General features: G+C 40.8%; 1 long non-coding RNA gene across 1 annotated transcript in view; it reads left to right on the forward strand.

Moving 5' to 3' along the window:
- Window positions 1-13,199: 13,199 nt before the first annotated feature.
- LOC136874862 (uncharacterized) overlaps window positions 13,200-27,703 on the forward strand; it is a 51,877-nt gene continuing 37,373 nt past the window's right edge. Inside the window, exons 1-2 of the long non-coding RNA XR_010860313.2 lie at window positions 13,200-13,323; window positions 21,932-22,040. This is a non-coding gene — a long non-coding RNA (uncharacterized lncRNA). The remainder of the gene's footprint in view (window positions 13,324-21,931; window positions 22,041-27,703) is intronic.

Raw genomic sequence — 27,703 nt, forward strand, 5'->3', positions numbered from 1 at the left:
TAAAAAAGTAGTTGGTCGAACGTGAAGCCAATCGTATTATTATTATTATTGATGTGTATCTGGCCGGCCTTCTCCTTGGCACTAAACCCAAGTGAAGAGATGTTTTCACTATTGCGTGTTTTCGAGGTGGTTAATTCTGTGATGTATGAACGAACACAAGCAATCAGTCCCCGAGACAGAGGAATTTACCATAAACAGTTAAAAGTTCCAGCCCTACCGGTAAGTTAAATTGGAGCCCTATGAACCGAAGGACAGAAACTCGACCACTCAGCCAAGGAGCTGGACATGTATGGAACAGACAGTGCAAACTGATGTACAGTCTGCATTTTTCACTGGCCTCTCTCCAAAGCGCTCGTGGTTTGAATTCCCTCCAATGCTGGCGGGGTTTTCGAAGCGAAATAGTCATATCCCTATCGTTTGGATTTCACTTAAAACTGGAGATTCCCTTGTTTTTGTTGTTGTATTGTTGTTGTCATCACACGATAAACTGGTTTGATGTAGCTCTTCATGCTACACTATCCTGGGCTAATCTTTTCATTTCTGCGTAACTACTACATCCTACATCTACTCTAATCTGCTGATCATCTTCATACCATGGGCTTTCCCCACCGTTCTTTACGCCTACACTTCTCTCGAAAACCAACTGAAATATGTCCGGCGTGTCTTAAAATGTATCCTGTCATTATAGCTCTTCTTTTTGTCAAATGCAGCCAAATCGATCTACTCTCACCAATTCGATTCCCATCTGCGCTCTTAATATTCATACATCTAGCTTTCCTGTCTCCAAAGTTATGCAGCATCTACCTATCTTAGGACTATAAAACGTTCAACATCCTTGCACTTCTCTTTAAACCATCCTTCCCTAGCTGTCCTGCTTTTCTATCCACTTCATTCTTTAATCGCCTGTATTCCTTTTGCTTTCCTCATTTCTTTGCATTCTTGTAGTTTCGTATTTCATCAATCAGGTCTAGTATCCCCCGAATTATCCATTGACTATTAGTTGAACTTTCCTTTCTACCTAACCTTTCTTTAGCAGCTCTACTAACTCCATTCTTCACGATTGTTCATTCTTCCTATATAGTGTTTCATTCAGCTTTTTCATTTAGTCCTTGGGCAAATTTGAATCAATCCCTCGAACCCGTTTCTTTCAGTCTGTCTAGGTCCCATCTTCTTGCATTTCTTACTTTCTTCAATTTAAGAGTGCACGTCTGCTCCTGAGAAGATCTTGAAGTCCACCACTTGGTTTCTGAATCTCTACCTAATCATAATTTGATACATTTCAATGTTTCCAGGTCTTGTCCACGTATAGGCCTACACCCGTCATTTGTAGTGTTTCGACCAAGCATTAGCAAGAACTGGAGCTTCCGTGGCTCAGGCGCTGGCCTCTCACCACTGGGTTCCGTGGTTCAAATCCCGATCACTCCATGTGAGAATTGTGCTGGACAAAGCGGAGGCAGGACAGGTTTTCGTCGAGGTACTTCGGTTTTCCCAGTCATCTTTTATTTCAGCAGTACTGTCCAATATAATTTCATTTCATCTTTCGGTCATTAATCACTGCCCCAGCAGACGAGTACAACAGGCTTCGACAGCCGGTACAATTCGTATTCTTGCCACTAGGTGGGGCTTCATTCATCCCATCCCTGACTTGGTCGAATTACTGAAAATAGGCTGTGGATATATAGGCCCTATTAACAATGACTAAATTATGATGGGTGCAAAATTAAACCAGATGACTTCCTCTTTCATTCCTTTCCCAATCCGAATTCTCCTACTGTACTACCTTCTCTTCCTTGGCATTGCGTTGCAGTCTCTCATCACAATTATATTCTCGTCACCTTTTATATATTGTAGTAAATTCTCTCTCTTCATATATTCTTTCGATTTCTTCATCCGCTGAACTAGTAGGAATGTAGAACTGCACTATTGTGGTAGGCAATGACTTGGTTTCTATCTTGACTACAATAATCGTTTCCCTATGTTGGTCGTAGTAGCTTACCCACTGCCCTATTTCCTTATTCATTATTAAACCAACTCCTGCATTTCTCCTGTTTGATTTTGTGTTGATAATTCTGTAGTCGCCTAAACAAAAATCCTGCTCTTTCAGCCGACGAACTTCACTTATACCAACTACATCTACGAACTCTAGTCTATAGAGCTCCCTTTTCTGATTTTCTAACCTATCACAATTCAAACTCCCAACATTCCATGCTCCGACTCAGAGTCCTGCAGAGCGGCACAGCCCATGAGCTGCTTCGGCAATAGACTGCAATGGGCTTTGAAGGGCTCGAACATACGAAGCCCGTGACGTCATCGCACGGGCCGGTCTGGACAGCTCTCTGTCATTCGCTGTGGTACTTGTATGGACTGACTGCTACGATGCGTACACTGTACTGCATGTCAGCGTTGCATTACGGTTGAGCGGAGACGATCAAATTTGCTGTGGTTTCCAGTTTGACTTCTCCGTCTATCCTGTTATCGGAAACGAATGTGGACTGCAGTTCCAAAAGAAAAGAAAGCGTGGCAAAAAACGTGAAGTTAAAAAAAAGAAACTAATGAACTAAAAACCGCACGATACACGACTTCTGAGCCGGATCCTAAACTTAAAAGTCGTATTTGGTTGTTATTCAAGCCTGCAGTTGACGGTGATGAGAAATACGTTCATTTTGAGTGTTGTACGATCTGCGGTGAACTTTTTGAACACACTAGCAGTTACCCGCGGCTTCTCGCGTGGATTTGGTAATTTGATAAAAGTAATCGTTCCTCGTTACTGTACTAAGACATTATCTGAAAATCCCCGAAGTACAGAACCTCACTGAAAAATTCAGTTTCATTTACCCCAGAAACTATTTGTAAACCACGTTTGTGGTATTGCCTTTTGGGCTATAATGACCACGCGACATAGAACTGTACACATGAAAACGTCTTCTCCCAAGTAAAAAAAAATGTTTCTTTATTTTTAAAGGAGATTCCAAATACATATTTTCACATCTGTAACATCTTCAGGTTTTAAGATATAAGAATCCGCATAAAAAGAATTCAACCCCGTTATCAGCACTTCCTCCACCCCCACCTAAGTGGATTTTCCGAAAACAAAAAAGACATGTTTCTTTATTTTTAAAGGACATTCCAAGCACCAAGTTCCATGTCTGTAACATGTAAAGTTTTTGACATACACTGTAGATATACCGGTAATCATTTTAAACATTCACCTGTTTTTTCAATTCATTTCAGTCCCTTAAGTGGTTTTCCGAAAACCAAAAATACGTGTTTATTGATAAAGGAGCTGCCAAACACCAATTATCACGACTGTAACATCTTAACTTTTTGAGATATTTTTATCCTCATGAAGTTTGACTCGTTGGCTGAATGATCAGCGTACTGGCCTTCAGTTCAGAGGGTCCCGGGTTCGATTCCCGGCCGGGTCGGGGATTTTAATCTTAATTGGTTAATTCCAATGGCTCGGGGGCTGGGTGTGTGTCGCGTATTCAACATTAGAAATCATCGTAGGTAGGGCTCTCATCTTCACATGCATGCAGGTCACCTATTTCAAACCCCCCTCCGAAATTAACTTTACCCCCCCAAATGGAGTGATTTTTATTTTTAAAGGTGATTTCAAATACCCATTTTCACGTCTGAAACATATTTAGTTTTTTTTCTAATTATAAGTATCCTCATGCAAATAATTCAATTAATATTTCAGTTCCTTCATCTCCCCTTAAGTAGATTTTCAAAAACCAAAAGAATACGTACCGAGCTCGATAGCTGCAGTCGCTTAAGTGCGGCCAGTATCCAGTATTCGGAAGATAGTGGGTTCGAACCCCATTGTCGGCAACCCTGAAGATGTTTTTCCGTGGTTTCCCATTTTCATACCAGGCAAATGCTGGGGGATGTACGTTAATTAAGGCCACGGCCACTTCCTTCCCATTCCTATCCCTTTCCTCTCCCATCGACGCCGTAAGGCCTATCTGTGTCGGTGCGACGTAAAGCCAATAGCAAAAACAAAAAACAAAACAAACGTATTTCTTTCTTTTTAAAGGAGACTCTAAATACCAATTTTTACGTCTGTAACAACTTCAGTTTTTGGGATATCAGTATCATAATAAAATCAATTCAACCACCTTTTAAGTCCCTTTTACCCCCACGTTAAGTGGTTTTTCAAAAACAAAATAATACCTGTTTTTTATTTTTAAAATATTAAAAATATCAATTTTCATATCTCTAACATGTTAAGTGTTTGAGGTATACTGTAGATATGCTCATCTTAAAAATTCACTCCAACCCACATTTCAGTCCTTTTTATCATCCCCTTCCGCCTTAAGTGTTTTTCCCAAAAACAAAATAATACATGTCTCTTTATTTTTAAAAGAGATTATAAATACCACTTCACGTATGTAACGTGTTAAGTTTTTGAGATATATTGTAGATATGCTCAGGGATTATGTGTTAACATTTTTGTTGGCAGCCATGCCCAAACGTACACGCATAATCTCGCTTCCGTAGAATCCTGCAGCTGAAGTTGCCATGGTTACGGCAGTTCATTTCTTTATCTTATTCCGAGAGCTGGGGTAGTGTTGTGCCAATATCTCCATAACGGTTGGTTTTAGGGCCTTAAAACATGGTTTTTGGGCCCATAGGGCTTACCGAGTTTTGTTCTTTGCAAAAAAGGGGCTTAAAATGAGCTTTGTCTCATCCTTGCACTACAAATTCGATATTTCGCCTATATTAGCCTATTATTTTTATATATCCCCCGTTGCCCCCACATCGAATAGTTTTGAAAATAAAATACAGCCCATGTCCCTCAGGGATAATGTATATTTACATTAGTAAAGGGATTTTCAGAATCGGTCCAGTAGTTTCTGAGATTACCCTCCAGATATTCACAAACTAACACAATTCGCGCTCTCTCTTTATTATGTTAGTATAGATTAAAGGAGTCGGACTGATTTTGTCTTTTTATGGTTAGATAAAAAACGTACGATGAACGAGGTGTGCTTGAATGACGAGCATTCTAATGTTTCCATGTCATCAGACTCCACAACTATGCCACAACCTGCCAAAGTAATGAAGTTTTCTTCGTGGACTGACGTTCATGGTGCTCCTATTCCAACAGATGAGCTGGAAAGATATTTACAGCAAAATTGTGGGATGGAAGAAGATAGATATAGCGTCTTATTGGAGAACAAATGGACAGAACTATCCAAAATTTCACCAGATCGCTAAGAAAGTATTATGTATTCAAGCATCAAGCTCAGCTTCAGAGAGAAATTTCAGTTCAGCGGGCTTCATTCTCAACGCAAGACGGTCTCTTCTACAACCAGACAATGCTGATGCTCTTCTTTCCATTCACAGTAATTCCATTCCACCACATTAGCAATGACCAATAAACTAGGCACACTAAGTAAAAGCTATGTTCAGGTTTGTTTTCGTTGTGGGCATATTGCACGTCATTTCAGTTTGTATTTTATTTTGAGGTAAACGCGAATGAAGTCCTACGAATATGTTTCGTGTTATTTAGATCTGTTAACTTGAAATTGCAGGCGAATATTAGTTTATAATAAAGTTTCTGTTTGTTTTCAATTATTATTACAGTGCAGGAGAAATCTCTATCGTTTAATTTCAAAGTGCGATTAGCCTACTTTGAAATATGTTATTAGTGTACGGGAATTCGTAGAGTGAGTGATCCGAATAGTAGTGTGACGTGAACATTTCGTTATGCATGGAGCACATGCTATTGTGGAGAAGTACTCATGGTTTTTCTACTGAGCCTGCCAGTGCGGTGGACTGCGGTGGGCTGTATGAGACCAGTGCTGTGGGCCAGTACGCTGCCGCGTCAGAAGAGAACGGCACTGCACGGGCTGGGCAGCCGGAGCCCGTGGGTTTGAAGTGCTGCGCGGTGGGCCTGGCTGCAGGACTCTGCTCTGACTCGCAGAATTTCACTACCCATCTTCCTGATGATTGCCCCCCTCGTGTAGTCCCCAACTATAGATACGAATGGGAGACTATTTTACCTCCATCATCAGTACATAATTCATACAGGGAGAGCTGTATGGCCTCGGGAGTTAGTTACGGCTATAATTTTCCATTGCTTTTAGCCTGCACTAGTATCAACACAGCTAAGCTATGTTAAGTATATCTGTCAATCGTCTAAACTGACGCCCTAGCAAGCTTCCGAAATGCTGCTACCCCTTTTCGATGTATCATTCGTTAATCTGGCCTCTCGACAGATAACCCATCCGATATGGTTGCACCTGCGGCTCAGCTACTGTATCTGCTTCACTGGCACGCAAAGGCCTCTCCACCGCGGAAAGGTCACATGGTTCGCAGGGGAGGATTTCAAATTTTTGACCGTGATATCAACAGCCATATACAACCACAAGTTTGTCTGCTTGGTTATTTCGTTCGCATTGGTTTTATCATCATTTCTTGTCGGTGGTTTTGCGGTTTAAGGGATTTACAACTAGGAAACCATTCCTATTCATCCTTTCTATAACAGGTCTCTCTGCTATGTCTCCCACGTTAACTTTGTTATCAGAAGAAAAATATGGAAACCTGTTTCATCCTTAAGTTTTGCACTACAGTACATTTCCCCACCTACCTGCTCCAATTACTAAACTCTAGGAGGTTGTGATCTATTTACCCTCCGTAATCACCCTCAGTGTCGTCTGTTGTTGCTGATGAACCACTCACTCCCAGATGGAAGAACACTGAGGTTATTACAATATGTAAGAACCACATACAGGCGCTCCTCAAGTCGTCGCGTTCAATATCCATAGTAACTGCTGCAATCGCGTATACTTCATTATTTGGATGCTCATTTCTACTGACGTCACACCTGTTGCGGTGGTGGTGGTGATTATTGTTTTAAGAAGAATTACAACTAGGCAACCAACCTCTATTAATATTAATCAGAGAGAAACGTTTGAAGGGATCTGGAAATTCGAAAATTTAAGGTATTGGTTTGCCTGCTGCCATTTCTTGATGGATACAGTACTTTTGTGTCCATCTCTTGGCACAGGCCGGAGTAAAGTGTAGCTTCCACCGAAGTCCCAGTCTCATCCATGGCTGCGACAATATGGAAGCTGCTGGGATATGGGTGGTGCTGAGTAATGGCATTCGGAGCACGACTAGTGCATCTGAGTGTTATGAAAGGTGTTGCTCATAGGGTCAGTCGTGCTGCAATAGCACTTTCTGATCCAGTGAGGAAAGCAATGGCAAACTACCTCACTCCTCGTCTTGCCTAGTACGCCTTATTTTGGTGCTGCCATTGGTTTTTACGGTTACCTTATAACCGCATGACCTTTGGTGGTGCTATTTGAGGATCCAACCAGCCTCTGGTCTGATGACCTAACAGACAGACAAGGTATTGGCGAAAAAAGGCAAGGTCCAGGAAAGGCGTGAAAATGATTCCCAGGGCCTCACAACCTACTACTGTCGGGGTAGGAAAAGAACAAGAGTTGACCAAGGGAGGTCGGAAATGACAGGTGAATTATAAGGACCTGGAACAAGTAAATGGAAGCAATGTCAGGACTCAGCAGAAGGCCCCCTGGTCATCTACCCACACTCCGAAGTTAAGAGCCCCTGTGGCCCCTTTTAGTCGTCTCTTGCGAGAGGCATTTGTGCCGTGGATGTTGTTATACCGCCCCCAGCCACAGTTTGAACGCACCTGCTGCCAAAGAGTAGTTAGAATTGAACAGATCTAGGAGTATATAATTATTTCGAACGAATTTTAGAACGTTTGAAATTATATTTAATTGCGTTGGCGCAGTATGGTTTTTTTTTTTTTTTTTTTTTTTTTTTTTTGCTAGTTGCTTCACGTCGCACTGACACAGATAGGTCTTATGGCGACGATGGGACAAGGAAGGGCTAGGAGTGGGAAGGAAGTGACCGTGGCATTAATTAAGGTACAGCCCCAGCATTTGCCTGGTGTGAAAATGAGAAACCACGGAAAACCATTTTCAGGGCTGCTGACAGTGGGATTCGAACCTACTATCTCCCGAATACTGGATACTGGCCGCACTTAAGCGACTGCAGCTATCGAGCTCGGTCAGTATGTATTTTTGCTTGCTAGTTGCTTTACGTCGCACCGACACAGATAGGTCTTATGGCGACGATGGGACAGGGAAGGGCTAGGAGTTGGAAGGAAGCGGCCGTGGCCTTAATTAAGGTACAGCCCCAGCATTTGCCTGGTGTGAAAATGGGAAACCATGGAAAACCATTTTCAGGGCTGCCGACAGTGGGGTTTGAACCTACTATCTCCCGAATACTGGATACTGGCCACACTTAAGCGACTGCAGCTATCGAGCTCGGTCAGTATGTATTTAACATGTGAACCATCACGTGGCACATACCATTTCTGTAGATTATTGAACATATTGATGATGTCCGACTCGTTGGCTGAATGGTCAGCGTACTGGCCTTCGGTTCAGAGGGTCCCGGGTTCGATTCCCGGCCGGGTCGGGGATTTTAATCGCTTCTGATTAATTCTTCTGGCTCGGGGACTGGGTGTATATGTCCGTCCCAACACTCTCCTCATCATATTCAGACAACACACTACACTACCAACCACCACAGAAACACGCAATAGTGCTTAGATCCCTCCATAGAGGGTTGGCGTCAGGAAGGGCATCCGGCCGTAAAACAGGGCCAAATCCACATGTGCGACGCAGTTCGCACCCGCGACCCCACAGGTGTGGGAAAAAGCGGCAGGAAAAGAAAGAATTGAACATATTGATGATCAAAGGATTCGGGAATGTTTGTAAGTGGATCATCTGTCTTGAAAACTGATTGCTTTAACATTTGCCCATATGTAGGAATGTGGGGCCAAGCGATCCAGGAAGCAGGAAGAGTACGGGAATGGATTTCCACAACATATATCGCTGGAGAAGGGCAAGTGATTTCCGCATGATGCGGGCTGCAGCTGCATCTTGATCAATAGGGCCCGGATGTTTATGACAAAGAAATGTTAGAAATACGCAAGCATTTATGACCTAAAAGGATATTAAAATATGACAATAAATAAGACTTATTTGTGGTCACATTTTCGAAATTCTCAAAATCTTGCCGCTGTTTAAATTAACGTATTGAAAATATACTTTTAAAATCCAGCACATTCAAAAATACACTGACTGACAGAGCAAATGCGACACCAAGGAGGAGTGGTTCGAAAGGGATGAAAGTTGGGGAAAAAACAGAGACGGCACGGACGAATAACTGATGTTTATTTCAAACCGATATGCAGGTTACACAATGCGCACGGCATCGACTCAGTAGGATGTAGGACCACCGCGAGCGGCGATGCACGCAGAAACACGTCGAGGTACAGAGTCAATAAGAGTGCGGATGGTGTCCTGAAGGATGGTTCTCCATTCTCTGTCAACCATTTGCCACAGTTGGTCGTCCGTACGAGGCTGGGGCAGAGTTTGCAAACGGCGTCCAATGAGATCCAACACGTGTTCGATTGGTGAGAGATCCGGAGAGTACGCTGGCCACGGAAGCATCTGTACACCTCGTAGAGCCTGTTGGGAGATGCGAGCAGTGTGTGGGCGGGCATTATCCTGCTGAAACAGAGCACTGGGCAGCCCCTGAAGGTACGGGAGTGCCACCGGCCGCAGCACATGCTGCACGTAGCGGTGGGCATTTAACGTGCCTTGAATACGCACTAGAGGTGACGTGGAATCATACGCAATAGCGCCCCAAACCATGATGCCGCGTTGTCTAGCGGTAGGGCGCTCCACAGTTACTGCCGGATTTGACCTTTCTCCACGCCGACGCCACACACGTCTGCGGTGACTATCACTGACAGAACAGAAGCGTGACTCATCGGAGAACACGACGTTCCGCCATTCCCTCATCCAAGTCGCTCTAGCCCGGCACCATGCCAGGCGTGCACGTCTATGCTGTGGAGTCAATGGTAGTCTTCTGAGCGGACGCCGGGAGTGCAGGCCTCCTTCAACCAATCGACGGGAAATTGTTCTGGTCGATATTGGAACAGCCAGGGTGTCTTGCACATGCTGAAGAATGGCGGTTGACGTGGTGTGCGGGGCTGCCACCGCTTGGCGGCGGATGCGCCGATCCTCGCGTGCTGACGTCACTCGGGCTGCGCCTGGACCCCTCGCACGTGCCACATGTCCCTGCGCCAACCATCTTCGCCACAGGCGCTGCACCGTGGACACATCCCTATGGGTATCGGCTGCGATTTGACGAAGCGACCAACCTGCCCTTCTCAACCCGATCACCATACCCCTCGTAAAGTCGTCTGTCTGCTGGAAATGCCTCCGTTGACTGCGGCCTGGCATTCTTAGCTATACACGTGTCCTGTGGCACACGACAACACCTTCTACAATGACTGTCGGCTGAGAAATCACGGTACGAAGTGGGCCATTCGCCAACGCCGTGTCCCATTTATCGTTCGCTACGTGCGCAGCACAGCGGCGCATTTCACATCATGAGCATACCTCAGTGACGTCAGCCTACCCTGCAATTGGCATAAAGTTCTGACCACTCCTTCTTGGTGTTGCATTTGCTCTGTCAGTCAGTGTAAATAAATATGTATGTTGGGTATTCAGCCCGAAGCCTAGTTTGGTCCTCCACAGCTCCGCCAACAACTGTCATATATAGCCTAGGCGTCACTGCAGAGGCATACTAAGGAAATGAAGAGTGAGGCAGTTTCCTGTTGCTTTCCTCACCGGGCCAGAAGTTGCTGTTGCATATCAGTCTACCAAACCCACTGAAATGCATGCACCGACCGGCCCTGTCAGGGAAATAAAGGTATAACTCCCGAGAAGGCTCGCCTAAGTAACATAGTAATCATGGCTGACGGTGGGCGAATGGACTCTGCCATTGGTTGATGAAGATTAGAGCAATGAAATGTCGTTCCCATAATTCAAGACAGCGAGAAGTTATAGCCAACTTACGCGCGATGAAAAGGCCTGAGAGAATGAGGCAATGGCAAAGAGTAACGAAATGAAATAAATAAGCATAACAATATGTCGCTGTCTTGAATGATGGGAGTGACGTTTCATGGGGCAAATCTTCTGGGAATGGCAGAGTCTATTCGTTCCACCGCCAGCCATGATTATATAGAAACACCGAAGATTTATAACATAATGTTGAAATAGTTCAGACGTAGGTAAGCAGTAATTAGGATTCGGAACACTAGAAATCATAGACAGCGTGCCACTTACGATTTAATATTCATAAGAAATAGAGGCCTAAAGCCGCTTCGTGGCTTCTAACGTTTGCTTGTTCACAGACCAATGATTTTGTCACTACCGGGAGCTAACCTAGCCAGATGATTTAGTAATAATAATAAGAATAAATGGAGGTTAGAGCAATGATTTTGTCACTAGCCGGACCTAACGTATCGAGAGCAATGTAGGGAGACAGTTATTACGGAATTTCACACTTTAAAGCATAGATTGGGCTGTTCTTACTGATTGCAATAGTGGAACTCATGATTCATTATCAATAAGAAACACAAATGATGGCATGTTTAAATGGTTCAGAGATAGCGGTACACTGTGGTCCAGGGAAAAAAATATACACACATAAAGAAGGATATAGAAAAAAGAAACATTTATGGTGACATTGAACGTATCTTAATGCAGAGGAGGGTAGAGATCAGCAGCTGCCAGGAAGAAATTTTCACACAGCAGTGTCCACAACCAGCGACATCCATTTAAACAGTAAGTTCTTGAATACCATGGCAACGAAAAAGCATAATTAAACCTCGCGCGCAATGAGTGCCCAAGAAGAAGAAAGGAAAAAATAATTAAACATCGCAATCAGTGCCCTCCCCTTTATCGCCCGGCCAAGTTGGTACTTCGTGCTACGTCGTATTAGGAACTAAGTTTAGTTGTTGGTACGTCATACTAGAAACTAATTCAAGTTGGTACCACGAACTAATTGAACTGACCTACATCCCCAATGACAAATGAACATTAAACAGCGATTCTGCGCTGGTCAACCTTTACGGGAGTTGTACCGAAATAAGTACCGTAATGCATTAATTATTACCTATTAGATCCTGAATGTAATTAATTACTCAATCCAGAGATAACTCTCGACTCCGCACAGAATGAAAAAAAGTCACACTTTAATGGGCGATAAGAAAGAATTACAATAGGAAATTACTTACATTTTAAAGTTTTGAAATAGGAACGATCTTCTATTTTCACGCAATATTGACTTGTAACGGGGAAAAGACCGCTCAACATCGCACGATGATATAAGGGCATATTTGAAATACGTCAAATCATTAGAGTTCAAATGAGGCTCACCTTCAAGTCGCTTTCTACGTATCTGTCTCGTTCTATACAGCTTACCATCCTAATTCACATAGATATTTATTTCTCGCAAGAAATTACAGGCAACAATTTTAGGAGATGTAAAATGTCCGTATTTGAGACAACTGCAAGAAGGTACGCGAAAATGGAATAAAAAAATGTAAAAACATGACAAAAATACGAAAATGCACGGGGAAATATGACAATAATATGAAAAATCACCGGAAAATGACAAATAAGTAAAAAAAACCAAAATATGACTTTATATGACCCGTGAAAATTGCATAATTTTAGTAACCGTAGGTAAAATTATGCTAAAATTGTAATTTACATGCAAATATTATAAAGGGAGAAAATGACATGCCATAAACATCCAGGCCCTATTGATCAGTAACACACCCTGGCTACTCCGCTGCCAGTAAACCAGTTGTTTTCCATAGTCCAAAGTAGGCCGAAATCCGAATAATAATAATAATAATAATAATAATAATAATAATAATAATAATAATAATAATAATAATAATAATAATAATAATAATAATAATAATTTATTATCTGTCTACGTATCTGTAATAATTTATTATTATTATTATTATTATTATTATTATTATTATTATTATTATTATTATTATTATTATTATTATTATTATTATTCTCCGCATAAAGTTTTCATAAAAACTGTTTCAAATGTTTCAATCCTTCAGTAACAATAAGAAATAACCGTACAGATATATTTGCTGACTGCAAAGAGGAGCAATGTTTTCTACGCTTTCTGTCATCATTTAGAGGAATGCCACTCATTGTTTGTTCATGTCAAGGTAACCTTTACAGCGTTCATAACTTGACCTATTAATATTCCCAGTCAAGAGATCGTTACGGTATATCAGTAGATTAGATAACATTGTGTATGAGAGCTCTCATAACAGTTAAGAACAAACTACTGTGCACTACGCTTAGGTATTTTCTAGAGAATTGAAGATGAACAATGTACTACTTATAACATTTCTTCTTGGACTCTTAACTCTTTTTGCTGTTGTAGGTAAGTAGCCTCTTGAAACAATTTTGAAAACAAATAACATTGCCGATAATTGCTGCAAATGATTCGGCTTGAAAAGTTTAGACTGGGAGGAAACGAATTAAAAATTACTATTATCCAATTCTTTTGTTAATAAACAGTTGATGTGAGGTTTCTAGAGGCAATCACATACACTTTTATGTTATTCTTGTTACTGGACAATTGAAGTGAAGTCATGCACACCTCTACGTAGTTCTTTTCTTAATAAACAATTGACATGCGGTATCTATGGCAAACATGCGTACTTTTTGGTCACAAAGAATGAGGGACGGTAGAAAGTTCATGTTCCGTGGAACACATCAAGGCAAGACACTTTCTATTAAAAGCCACCGAGTGAGTTGGCAGCGCGGTTGGGGTTACGTAGCTGTGAGCTTACATGCGGGGATGGTGCATTCGAATCCCACCGTCGGCAGCCCTAAAATGGTTTTCCGTTGTTTCCCATTTTCACACTAAGCAAATGCTGGATCTGTCACGGCCGCTACGTTCGCTTTTACGTCGCCGAAAACCTTCGCTGTGTTAGTGCGATGTCCTCCTGTGTAAGGGGGCTGTAGAATAACACCCACATATCCCCTGCCGGTCGTAAGAGGCGACTAAATGGGGTCCCAGGGGCTCTCAACTTGGCGGCCACGATACGATTAGCTGATTCCTGGTATTACTTCCACTTACTTGTGCCAGGCTCCTCATTTTCTATCCTATCCGACATCCCTTGGTCCACTCTTGTTCTTTTCCGACCCAGGTGGTATTAGAGCACTCGAGGCTTAGGGAGTGTTTCATTTTCACGCCCTTCGTGGCCCTTGTCTTCCTTTGGCCGATACCTTCATTTTTCGAAGTGTCGAATACCTTCCATTTTTCTTTCAGATTAGTGTTATATAGAGGATGGTTGCATAGTTGTACAATAATACATATAAATTGAAGCACGATGGGAACTTTAACACGGAGGTGCCTTGCACTTCCAGCGGTGTCTGTACCACGGAAAGGACACTTTAACAATTTTCTCTCCAAAGGAGTGCATATTATTTGATTAACTGACCATCGCAGATGATTGTATCTGATTTTTTCATATGATTGTTTCAAAGGTGAAAGATAGGAAGCTTATTTTTTTAAGTAACTATTGATATAGTGATCACAGCTCCAGGAACTCCCATTTTACGTGGAAGCAAGACCAAAGTAATGTTCATTTTCAATTTTTCAAATACTACATTCTATGCCTGGAATTCGGACTGAAGCCATCTTTATGAGAAGTATGTCTATTGGGTATTCAGCCTGAAAGCTAGTTGGATCCTCATTAGGTCCACCATTAGCTGTCATAAATGGCCTATGTGTCACTGAAGAGGCGTACTAGAGAAATAAGGACTGAGGTAATTTCCCGTTGCTTTCCTCATTTATGAGGAGTAACTAAGTAAATAGGTCTGCCTCTGTGGTGTAGTGGTTAGCGTGATTAGCTGCCACCCCCGGAGGCCCGGGTTCGATTCCCGGCTCTGCCACGAAATTTGAAAAGTGGTACCAGGGCTGGAACGGGGTCCACTCAGCCTCGCGAAGTCAACTGAGTAGAGGTGGGTTCGATTCCCACCTCAGCCATCCTGGAAGTGGTTTTCCGTGGTTTCCCACTTCTCCTCCAGGCAAATGCCGGGATGGTACCTAACTTAAGGCCACGGCCGCTTCCTTCCCTCTTCCTTGCCTCTCCCACCCAATCTTCCCATCCCTCCACAAGGCCTCTGTTCAGCATAGCAGGTGAGGCCGCCTGGGCAGCTATCGAGGTCGGTGAGTTGACCTAAAACGAATAAATATGTGAAAAATTGGCAAAACAAACGGAATTACAGACAGAGGACACCCTACAACTTTATTTATAAAGATGTATATTTAGGAAAACGCTAGGTAGACAGGGGCTGCCTGGCCGCTGCCTGCTCGGTTCGCCCGGAAGGACGTGGGTTCGAATCCCCGTCAGGAAGTCGTACAATTTAAGAAACGAGATTTCCACTTCCGGAGGTGCATATGGCCCTGACGTTCACTCAGCCTACACCAAAAACGAGTAAGAGATTAATTCCTGGGGCAAAGGTGGCCGGGCGTAGAGCTAACTACACTATCCCAGCGGTGTCTGTACCACGGAAAGGACACTTTAACAATTTTCTCTCCAAAGGAGTGCATATCCCATCACGTGCCGAGGTTAACAATGGTGGAAGTCTTTACCTTCCACTCCTCCAAGGGCCTTCATGGCCTGTACGGAAGTGACTTTGCTTTTCTAGGTAGACAATTATAAATAAATATAAATATGAGGTAAACAATTGATAGGGAATTTGCCACCTGGGCGACCGCTCTAAATCCAGATCACCGATGATTGATTTTTGTTCTCTTGATCAAACTTATTAATTTTCATATTAGTAAAGAACTGCAATTTCAGAGCATTATGTAGTTAGCACTGCTCAGCGCTACTACAAAAATCGGAAATGACAGTCTGTGTCGTATCCTTTACAGACCGAGAAAAACAGAGCTTATTGCACTGAGCGTCACCGAATGATTCTCCGGAACACAACTACAATCCTAAGAAAAATTGTGAGTACTTTAAAACACGCAATAGCTCCTGCCGGAAATAACGGCGGTTCTTCCAGATTTCTGCTCCTCAAATAACGACGACATGTTTTCCTGACTTTTTCACGGTTCGTATTATCGTAGTACCTGGAGAAAGACACGTCAGAGGGGTCTGAAAAAGCTATAAGATTTATTGTCATAAACAGTGTCGTTAAATCGATATTAATTTTACAAAGAATTTTGCAAACTAATGTCGGGATCAGAATATTTTATCGTTATAGAGGTGATTATCGTTCAATCGTTGTACGGAGATTTCATCATACTTCGATGACCTCAGATTTGTTATAGACACTAAATGTTTACATTTAAACAGTCTGAGTTCCTGTCTCACGTTGTTTCGTCTTTTAAGGGCACATGTCTGTGTAGATCGCAATACACCAGAGGGAAATCACTATTTTTGCCAACATGATTTCGGCAGATAAACTTCTTATAGGTAGATAAAAATGATCATGTGCAATAATTGAACATTTTAGATTGTTACTGTTACATAATTAGGGGCTGCCTGGCCGAGGCTGTAAAGGCGTTCTCGGTTCACCCGGAAGGACGTGGGTTCGAATCCCCGTCAGGAAGTCGTGAAATTTAAGAAACGAGATTTCCACTTCCGGAGGTGCATATGGCCCTGAGGTTCACTCAGCCTACACCAAAAATGAGTACCAGGTTAATTCCTGGGGGCAAAGGCGGCCGGGCGTAGAGCTAACCACTCTACCCCATCACGTGCCGCGGTTAACAATGGTGGAAGCCTTTACCTTCCACTCCTGCAAGGGCCTTCATGGCTTGTACGGAGGTGTCTTTGTCTTTGTCTGATACATTATTAGTTACTGGTTACACTTCATGCTTCATTTTTATAGCAGTTTATTTCTTGCCATGTTTTTAAGACTGCAAATTCGCTTCAAGCTCTAACAATTCAAGGTAAGAATATAAGTTCTGTATCTCAGTGACCATTAATCATAGACAAATGTAATTTGGAAAACTGTTTCAATGTGCAGTTTTCTTAAACCTGCACTGTAATCGTGAATTAAACTCGTTATTTATGAAAAAATATGCTATAACATATTCGACAAAATTTGTGAATGTATAAATATCAATACTTTTTTCCTACAAAAACATATTTTATCAATTATCATGATTGTTGCTCTACAATGTATCTACACGCTGTGGACAGCGGCTGTAAAAATATAATTCGTCACATGAGTGTTTCCGAGTTTACCCTTGTGAGGCTTGAAGTGAATTCCCATCATACAAAAAAAAAAAGCATGGCAACAAATAAACTGTCATAAAAATGAAACGTGGTGCGTAGCATGTATCTAAAAAGCTAATAATTTACAATGTTCATTTATTGCACATGCTCCTTTTTGTCCACCTAGAATAAGTAATTCAGTCCAAATTATGATGGCAAATATATTGATGTTGTACTACTGTGCTACTGTGCTATGAATGTCACAGATATGTGCCCTTAATATAATATTGACCTCCGCCAAATATGCTACCTTCTAGCAGTCAAACTGAACTCTACTGGAAGGTTTCTAAGGCTGACTTAAATTTTCTCGGCTGGTAACAGAGTTCACCAGCAGAGGTTTTTATCATGCCAATAATTACGGAATAATGGTATCCGTTAAACAGTAGAGCCAACGAAGTTCAGGAGAATGCACGTTGTAAAAAGATGATAACATAGTTTCTCAGACTGCAGTACAGTCTGAAAAGAAATATTGAATTCAGAAACATGGCACAGTCAGTAGCGAAGGACGGGGGGTGCGGTGGGGTCGTGCCGTCCCTGGTACCATCACCTGGGGCGTGACAAAATGGCAAAAATATGTGTTTTTTAAATAAATAAAAATTGTTTGGTTCCAAGGCACTCATTCAAAACAATTTTAATATGTTTGTCTGACAATTAACCTTAACAGGTCAACATACGTTCATTCTTTCTTTATTTCTTGGACACAAGGTTCTTGAGAACTTAACCTCTATTGAGGGGGACAATACACAAAACACATAGCGACAGCTGATAAAAATATAACAATTACGAGGGCTATCTTTTTCAACCTCCGATCGGTTGCGATATTAAAACCACAGTGATAATCCGACGAAACGTGCGGATGTGTTGGGCAGTATCTCTATTATGCCTGTCGACCGCATCAGGACACACTTGTCAGTTCTGAGCGCGTAGTGAGCACTTAAACATGCGTAGGACAATACAGTCTCCCCTCAGAATGAAGAAATCGAATGACAGAACGCACTTCACATTTGGCGGGATACTCTATCGTCCTAGGCATGTTTACGTGCTCACTGCGTGCTTAGAACTAGTAAGTACCACGTGAAACGGTCGACAGGCATACTACAGTCACTGCGCAACACATCTGCACAACGCTTCGTAGGATTCTCATTGAGGTTTTAATTTCGCGACCGATCAGAGGTTGCAAAAAAAATAGCCCTCGTAGATACAATTAAGTAAGATCAGTAATAATTAGTAAATGGAAACCATAAAAATGAAATAGAAAAGAAATAAGATCACGCAGGGTAAAAGAGAATAATAATCACATAGGTCAGAAAGATTTTACAAACGTTTCTATATTTAGTAAGATTATAGGCTATCAAAGTCTTTTACATTTTAAAATTAAATGCTGCAATACACTTGAATATTTTCACAGAAACAGAATTTTTAATGGTGGGAGAGAATTGTAATTACTGATAGTCTAAGATTAAATATTGCCGTTTTGATTCCATATTTTGTTGAATTAACAGACCGAACATGGATATCGCCGCAGGACCTAGCATTATGCGAGTATAAAGTATTTTTGCGGATAAAGTAGTATTAATATTTACATAGTATATTTTTATTTGCATGTAATAAAACAAGATGTTACTGGCGAGCGATGAAGTTAGTACTGGTCATAGGGTATAAATATATTTTGAGGATGTGTGATAATCGAAACTATAAATAGCTTTTAGCACCATATTTTGTAAAATCTGTAACTCCTTTATTAAATGTGGGTGACCCAAAATGAGACAAAGTAATTCAGTTTACTGTGAAATATAGAATGGTATAGCAGCTTATAAAAATAAGTGAAAATTATAGCCAAATTCTGTAGGACACGCCAATTAATGGAACTTTTTGATTATTGAATTGACATGAAAGTTCAAATTTAAATAGCAGTGCAGAAACAGACCTGAAAATTCAGTTGTATTAGTAATAAATACAGGTGAACCACTCATTGTTATAAGATAGGATAATTTTATGTCAACTGACGCTTTACTAAAAGACATAAAATTGGTCTTGGGAACATTTATCGATAATGTATTAAAAACAAATCCTGAAGTTCGTATAAATCTGATTGCTTATGATGTTGAGCTGAACTATATTTTTACTGGTGTAAAAGTAATCGTATCGTCAGTATGATTATCTGACCAGAAAATGTACATAAAGCGATATCATTAGTATATGCCAGAAACAGTACAAGTCACCGGAGAGAACCCTGTGAAACACAGCAACTGATGCATTTTCTGGTACCATTCTTATTCTCAATAAAATGTACTTATATCTATGAATTAAGTAGTAAACCATTGCAGGACAATTCCGCTGATGCCAGGAGCTCCTAATTTGTTCAGTAGAATATAGTGATCAGCTGCGTCAAACGCTTCCCTGAGGTCTATAAAATACCAGCTGCAATGCTGTATGAGTCGAGAGCTCCCTGTAAATTAGCTACAATATCAGAATCAGCTGATGCCACGCTAGAATTTTTTTTTTGAAATCCAGACTGATTGGATTAAAATAAATTATTATTTTCAAGAAGCCTGTCATTCTTAATTTAACAAATTTTTCCAATATTTTTATATCTCAGATTATATAGATATTTTTATGAAATTTCCTGTGTCATTAACAGGGTCAGAATTATGGAAAGAGACAATACCCGAAACTAAAGATAAATTTATAAATATAAAATAGCAAATCATAAAGAAGAAGACAAATTAGAAGGAGAAACTTCGAGAGGATACCATCATATTAAGAACTTTCATTTATCAATAACTTTTTAGTTCAGTCAACAAACATTACGAAAAGTGGCTGAACTCGACAATGTGTGGCGTAGAGCGTATGGATAAGGAAGAGGAGATGTTTGGTGTTTCTTTCCACCGAAGTCTGTCTCTGCATGACCAAAAATTGCAGCTTCAGTAACTAAATTCAGGAAAGTGAATCGTAAAAACACCATGTTTCGCTCCAGTGTGGTTTGTGCTCATCAGTTGGAAACCAAACTTATTACCAAAGAGCACAGAGAAAGTGAAGACGATAAATTAGAATTTATGGTAGAAGAAAACAAATTAGAAGAAGATGATAGATCAGAAGGGAAAGAAAGAAAATAGTATTATTTTGGATAATATGAAATCTCATTGGCCTTTTCATGTTACAGATAGCGTAAGAGTTGATTTAATGAACAGGGATAGTGAATCGTATCCGAGCAAAGACGGTCCATTTAGTAGAGTTACAAGATCCGCCAATTAACGCCTGATTTTTCTACGTATATAAGCCTACCAAATAGTGATATAATTCTGACAAGCTGGATGGCCTACTCTACCAAAAAGGGAAAACAAACCTTGTACGGTTTATGTTGCAGGCTCTTCGGAAATGGCAAAAATTTCAGTGTTATCCGTCAAAGTTTGACTGATTTTCAATCTTGGTGGAAATTTCATCCGAAAGTTCAAAGACGTAAAATCTCTGAGCAACATTTAACTTATTTTGAAAATTGGATAATGTTGCTAGCAAGCATAGTTGTTAACAAAACGATCGATCAAGTTATCTGTTGTAGAAACAGAAAGAATGGAAACGGAGGGGTATTTTGAATTTGGCTCAGCACAATTTACCACTCTTGGCGGCCACAGAGCTACGCATACGTTGTCGGAAATTTTCTGCGGCCAGTTGAACAGGTGTCAAAGTATGATCCAGTACTAAGAGAACACTTGATTAAAGTAGAGCAGAAATGTCAGTTACAGACTAGTAAAATGCTTACCAGCTATCTGTCCCCTACCACACAAAACGAGGTTATCACATTCCTAAACGAGAGTGTTAAAATATGTATACATTTTCCTTGATATTAAGGAAGCAAAATATTACAGATTTATTTTTGAGAGTAAACCAGACTTGTTACCCATTGGTCAGTTGAGTGAAGTTGCTTGAAACGTTCATATCGGGAATTCAAAACCCTAAGTAACAGAGTCATTTCTGGGTTACATTCAGCTAACTGGCAAGAAAGCCCTATCAAAACATCATTATAAAGGCACTTGAGTCGAGGTCCAATGGCATTGTTGACTACATCGTTGACTACTGTTGAAGCTACCACCACGCTGCTCCACCATGTATCTCACCCTAAGCAGTGTAGACCCCTGTTACACGAGCCGCACTCATCTAAAGTCTGCCCGCAGATTGCCGTGCGCTATTCACAGATATGCTTTTTTTTCTTTTTGCAAGTTGCTTTACGTCGCACCGACACAGATAGGTCTTATGGCGACGATGGAGCAGGAAAGGGCTAGGAGTGGGAAGGAAGCGTCCGTGGCCTTAATTAAGGTACAGCCCCAGTATTTGCCTGGTGTGAAAATGGGAAACCACGGAAAACCATCTTCAGGTTTGCCGACAGTGGGGTTCGAACCCACTATCTCCCAAATACTGGATACTGGCCGCACTTAAGCGACTGCAGCTCTCGAGCTCGGTCACAGATATGCTTAGAGTATGTATATCACTAAGTGCCACTAAGGATTGACAGCTTCTATTGCGTCTTCAGATGCAGGTCTAAATGCGCAATTACTGTCATAGCAGCATATAGGCTACTTGTTGTAAAAAAACGGCAGTGAATCAAACTTTATATCTTGGATGTGTTACCTTCCTTACCCCCAATCGAAACCACGCCTTGCCCTTTTGCTATAGAAGGAAGATTTACCCTGTATTTACATCATCATTCTTCGAAACTTACTTCATTGTATTAATATTTGCATTACTTCGCAGGTGGAGAAGTTTGTATCCTAGGAGCAAATAAATATGACGGTTGCAACTACTGTTGGTGTGTGCCTAACGTCGGCTATGTGGCGTGTTCTGCAAACAAATGTTAAATAAGGTGAGTGGTTCAATATTATTAACTTTGAAGATGATAACACGCATAATAATGCCAAGTTGTACAATTAATCACGAGGTAACCTTCCGTGCTCAAGGCTACGGGATCCTATCCTGACACAGACGACTGGCAACTACGAGTGTTTAAGTACCGGAGAAACATGTCTTTAACTTTTCAGGTACGTTAAATAAAGCCTTTCTATCAGAGCAGAGTTCTGGGACTTCAGAATTTCATTAAATATGTAGTTATTGAAGGAATTTCTCGCTGTTTAATGCCGAACCAACACGTGCAAGTTTTGGCGGTGGGATGTTATATGATGTGATCAGAAACGAATAGGACTGCGATGGTAACAGATGAGGTTTTAATTTATATAAAACGAAATTAATTTTGTATGAAAATGGAAAAGCACGAAAATTCAACCTCAGGACTTCTGACGACGGGTTTCTAACAAACAATTTAATGTATGTTTAGAACTTCAAAATCTGCTCCGTGTAGAAAACTTGTTTGGTTACTTTGTTGTTAATTAATTGTTGTTGAAAGCATCAGGACTCCTTTCCAGCTAGAATATGTACTTGTCCAGAAATTACTGAGCATCTTTGTAGCTAGAAAATGGTGTGATTAGTTGCCATCCCCAAGTTCGATTCCCGACTCTACCACGAAATTTGAAAAGTGTCTGGAAAGGAGTCCACTCAGCTTCGGGGGTTTAACTGAATAGAGGTGAGATTTCCTTTGTTTCCCACTTCTTCTCCAGGTAAAAGCCGGGATGGTGCCTAATTTAAGGCCACGGGCGCTTCATTCCCATAGCAGGTGAGGCCGCCTGGGCGATGTACTGGTCCTCCTCTCCAGTATCATCCCCGTTCCAAGGTCTCATACTCCAGGAGACAGCCCTTGAGGAGGTAGAGGTGGGATCCCTCCCAGGAAAAAACCAACACTGGAGCGAAAAACGATTATCAAAGAAAGAAATTATAGAAGGAATGTTTCAAGGAAAAATATTGTTTATATAAGTTTCCTCTGTCTTTCTAAAATCACAGTCTTTCATCTGTCAGTTTTAAATTTCATTCTGTACATAACTGGACTGGATTTGAAAAGTTCATCCAGCTTCGAAAGAATTAAGACATGATACCGGGTGTCGATGAATTCTGGACAAAATTAAAAGTAGGGTCGCATGAAGACCACGGAATATGTTAATACTGTACTACACACTGCGATTGTCGAAATATTTTGCAAAATCTCACGTCACCTTGATAGAATACAGCATCACTTCCGATTGCTATTTCTAGCTTGTTTTGCCGAATATTCTGGAGCAAGTTCTCCAGATGGCTTAAATAAATACTGAAGATAATCGTATAATTGTGTGAGGGAGGTTAACGGAATATAGTGACTTCCTAATTCCAATTGAAACGTCAGAACCTTATACCTCCAAACTGCAAATTTGCTAGAAGTACCTATTCTCCTAATTTTATTTCATGCCCATTTTTCTCACTTTCTCTAGCATTCATCCCGCTAAATTTGAAGGTCTACCTTCCCGCACTTTCCTTTCCAACTATGAGGTATGTTGCGTCTTTAGGAGAAACTTTTATCACACACATGTCCTTACGCAGGGTGCAGCGACATCACTTTTTTGGTCGTCCTCGTTGTCTTCGGCCCTCAGGACATCAGTCTAGTGCTCTTCTCGGAAATGAAGGGCCATTGCTGCAGATGATGCTTTCTCAGTTTGTCAAAAACTATGACCACAATGAATGCCGTCCTAATATTCTCACTCCCTGACGTGATCCAGTACAGTTTATCCAGGGGCCAGCGAAGATGTTTTATTTCCATGACTTAACAAAAAGCAACAGAGAAAAGAAATGTTAGAGGGCATTCGACCTGTGCAGGTTATTACATATACAATTTTTGTGAATTACTTAATTCTATCATATTTTCTATGGAGATCGAAAAGCTCGAAGTTGGTACTGCCTGTAAGGGTGAAGTACAGTGGGGACTTCGAGAGCCCCGGGACCGCTACGGTAGCTGTGAAGGTTCTTCAGGAACTCTGAAAAGCGGTGGCAGATGGGGCTCTGGTTAAGACGCAGCAGGTCGTTATGCATGTTAGGTACCAACATGGGTTTACAAAAATATAATGTAAATTTAAATCTTATAGCAGTTGTATAGTTTTATTTGAAGAGTTTCTACATACTGTATATGAGTTGATTATGTGTGTAAGTACAGAAGATATTATGAGTAGAATTTTGTAAATACCGTAATATAAATTTATTAAGGAGTAACTTGATATTATGAGTAGAATTTTGTAAATACCGTAATATAAATTTATTAAGGAGTAACTTGGTGTTTAATAGAAAAATTGCTAGTGTAAACTGTATAGTACCGTATTTTAGGAAATGTTCTTCTTTTCTTTTAATTTAAAATTTAGTGTATGATAATAACAATGTATTTTTGTGTGTCATTTGCCACCGAGGTAGACACCTCATTTGCCAATAAAGTGATTTTGATTTGGTTTGATTTGGTTTGATTTGATTTGATTTGATTTGATTTGATTTGATTTGATTTGATTTGATGTAAATGTAGAAATAGATGTAGATGTAGATGTAGATGAAGATGATGTAGATGTAGACGTTGTTCGTGTCAGTTTATGACTGGGAAACATTTGGTTCCATACAGTGGCACTGGCAGTGGCATTTTTAATTTCAAATACATTGACACCTTCCGATCGAAGAGAATTCCAACTTGTGCCATTTTATTCAGGTATAGAACATTCTATTTCAGATATCTGGCGGTGTGTTTCCATCTCAGAATAAGATTTTTTATGATATTGAGCACCGTCGAAGTTAATTGACCCATCGCTTTGAACCCTACATTCTCGGTACTCAGTCTCCCTCACTTTACGTGGCATACCAAATTTGTCGAAGTATGTATTCAAACGTTGGACTATGCAGATCTTGACAAAATGTACAGGTTATCATCATATCGTCAACATAAAGTGCTAGGGTGTAATTTTAGCAGTTTTGTGGTGATGGTGCTGGGACAGATGATGAACAAAAGTGCGTCATTGTCCCATTTGTAGGAAATTTAGCATTAAATATAATGTAGTGGTGTTATATTCGGACATATTAGCTTATTCGGTTTTCTTTGTTTTCAGATGTTCTTCTCTGCTCTCCTTTCCTTCCATGCGAATAGTAAAATTCCGGTATAAAACCCAAGTATCTGGTTAAAGTTTCCACAATACAGACGTAAAAATGTGAGGAGGCAGCATGCAACAAACGAAGGGGAAAAAAAAAGGTCCTATTAGCATTGGTCTCAAACACAATATCTTCGGAGCTACCACTACTATCAATGTTCACGATGTTCCAATAATTTGCGGAGGTAGTATGCAACAAAAGACGGAAATACATTCCCACCTAAACATTGGTTGTAAACGACTGCAAATGTGGTACAATATATGAATGATGGGGCACCGGTCCATTTTCATCGTAGTGTTAGGCAACACCTAACGCAGGTCTACCTTGAGCTATGGATTGGTCGGGAAGGGCCAATACCTTGGCCTGTTTGTTCGCCTGAATTTACAACTTTAGATTTTTGGCTTTGGGGACATGCATGCCATCCCCATAAATGACGTGGATACACTACGAGAACACATATTTAATGCCTGTGATGCAATCCGGCTTTCCAACGAGTACATGGAAGGCTACGTTGCAATGTATGGCGGTCATATCTTGTGAGGATTAGACCAAAGGCACCGTGATCATTGATAGTAGTGGTAGCGGACCACAGCTGCGAAGAAATTGGGTTTTTGACCAATGTTTATAGGACCCTTTTTTCCTTCGTTAGTTGTATGTCGCCATCGGTCCATTTTCATCGTAGTGTTAGGCAACACCTAACGCAGGTCTACCTTGAGCTATGGATTGGTCGGGAAGGGCCAATACCTTGGCCTGTTTGTTCGCCTGAATTTACAACTACCTCTACATTATTAGGAATATTGTTTGTACTTCGAATGATAAATTAAAGTGTAGCCTATGTGTCAGTGACCCCCCCTCTCCAACGGTGCAACTGCTCTGGGAGGGCCTTGGCCTAACATGCAACTGCTGCACAGCCCCAAGGCCTGCAGAAAACGAGGGGACGTGTGGTCAGCACGACGAATCCTCTCGACCGTTAATCTTGGATCTCGAGACTGGGTATGTATCAGTGACTATTCCAATAAATTAATATTCTTTCACCAGTCTTTTGTTATCCGTGATTGGAAAATAAGTGTATGTATTCTACTCTATTCTTGAAGAAAATCTTAGCGAAAATATAATATACGATCTTCAAACTGAATTCTCTGTGTCAGAATACAATGCTGTCTTGATGGAAGCGGAACGACACTTTAGATGATTTCACTCGATTATACACATTCCCTTGAAATATTTTCTGTTCTCATGTTAAAGGGATCCTTGTTTAATTATTTCTGCACGCATTATGCCTGGGGTACATCATTATCAAAATAACTTCTTAGGATGTCTTCGAGAGTTTCAAAGTAGCGCCTTATAACTAAGCAACAATGGAGCCTATTAACAGAAAAAGAAATTGACGTGTACAAATCAACCTCGAAGAAACGTATTAATGGAAATTAGATTAAAATTCTGTGAGTTTAAAATTCCCAGTCTAGAAAGCCAAGAATAACGGCCGAGAGTATTTGTCGTGCTGACCACACGACACCTCATAATGTGCAGTCCTTCGGGCTGAGCAGCGGTACGTTTGATAGGCTATGACCCTTCGGGCGTGATGTGCCATGGGATTTGGTTTGATTTGGTTTGGTTTGGAGTTTAAAATTGAACATCCGTAGCCATATGAGAATACTACGATAATTCCACGGACTAAATCATCTACAATTATCCGTAAAGAGGTGTCACTGAGACATGCAGAAGACATCGTATTACAACTGTGATTTAAATGAAAAGTGTACATACACAATGGGAATGAAATAATCTAGCTTAGAAATAAATTTATTAAATGTTGTTTTGATTTGTCCATCTAGATAAATAGTTTTGGTTGATGTACGAAGAACAATCAAAAGCATTACAATGGATCCCCACCTTAAAGATTATTTACTAAAAATTGGTTATTGATAGACAATCGCCACTTTCATTTGCAAATTTATAAACAATCTACCTTACATTATGCAGAACGGGGAGCTGTGTCAGTAGCACCAAAACTCGAAATAGGATACGATTCCTTGTAATGACAGTATTCATCGCTTCATACTGCGCCGCTCGAAGGAAACACAGGGGTAAAACTTAACACTAATACAAAAATAATAGACTAAGTTATCTTAATAGAATAGTCCAATAGCATATATGTAATAGCCTATAACACTCCAAGAGAACAAATAATAATAGTAAAATAGTTCAATTGAACAGTCTAATAAACCAGTCCAATGATCAATGTTCGTGAGGTGGTGTGGACCTGGTAGTGTAGGGGCAACGTCCCTGCCTCTTACCCATAAGTTCGGCTTCGATTTCAGGTATGAAAATCCTAGTGTACATTTTCCAGCAACTTCATAAGGTAAACCAAAGAGTGTTGATATGAGAGACAACGCCCCCAGTCATGAAAATTACGGGTTAAGGCTGAAGCAATCGTAAAGTAAATCAAATAATATTCCAGTATTTGCAGGTGATCTGCCTAAGCATCAG

The sequence above is a fragment of the Anabrus simplex genome, chromosome 5, assembly GCF_040414725.1.
Source record: "Anabrus simplex isolate iqAnaSimp1 chromosome 5, ASM4041472v1, whole genome shotgun sequence".
NCBI lineage: Eukaryota > Metazoa > Arthropoda > Insecta > Orthoptera > Tettigoniidae > Anabrus > Anabrus simplex.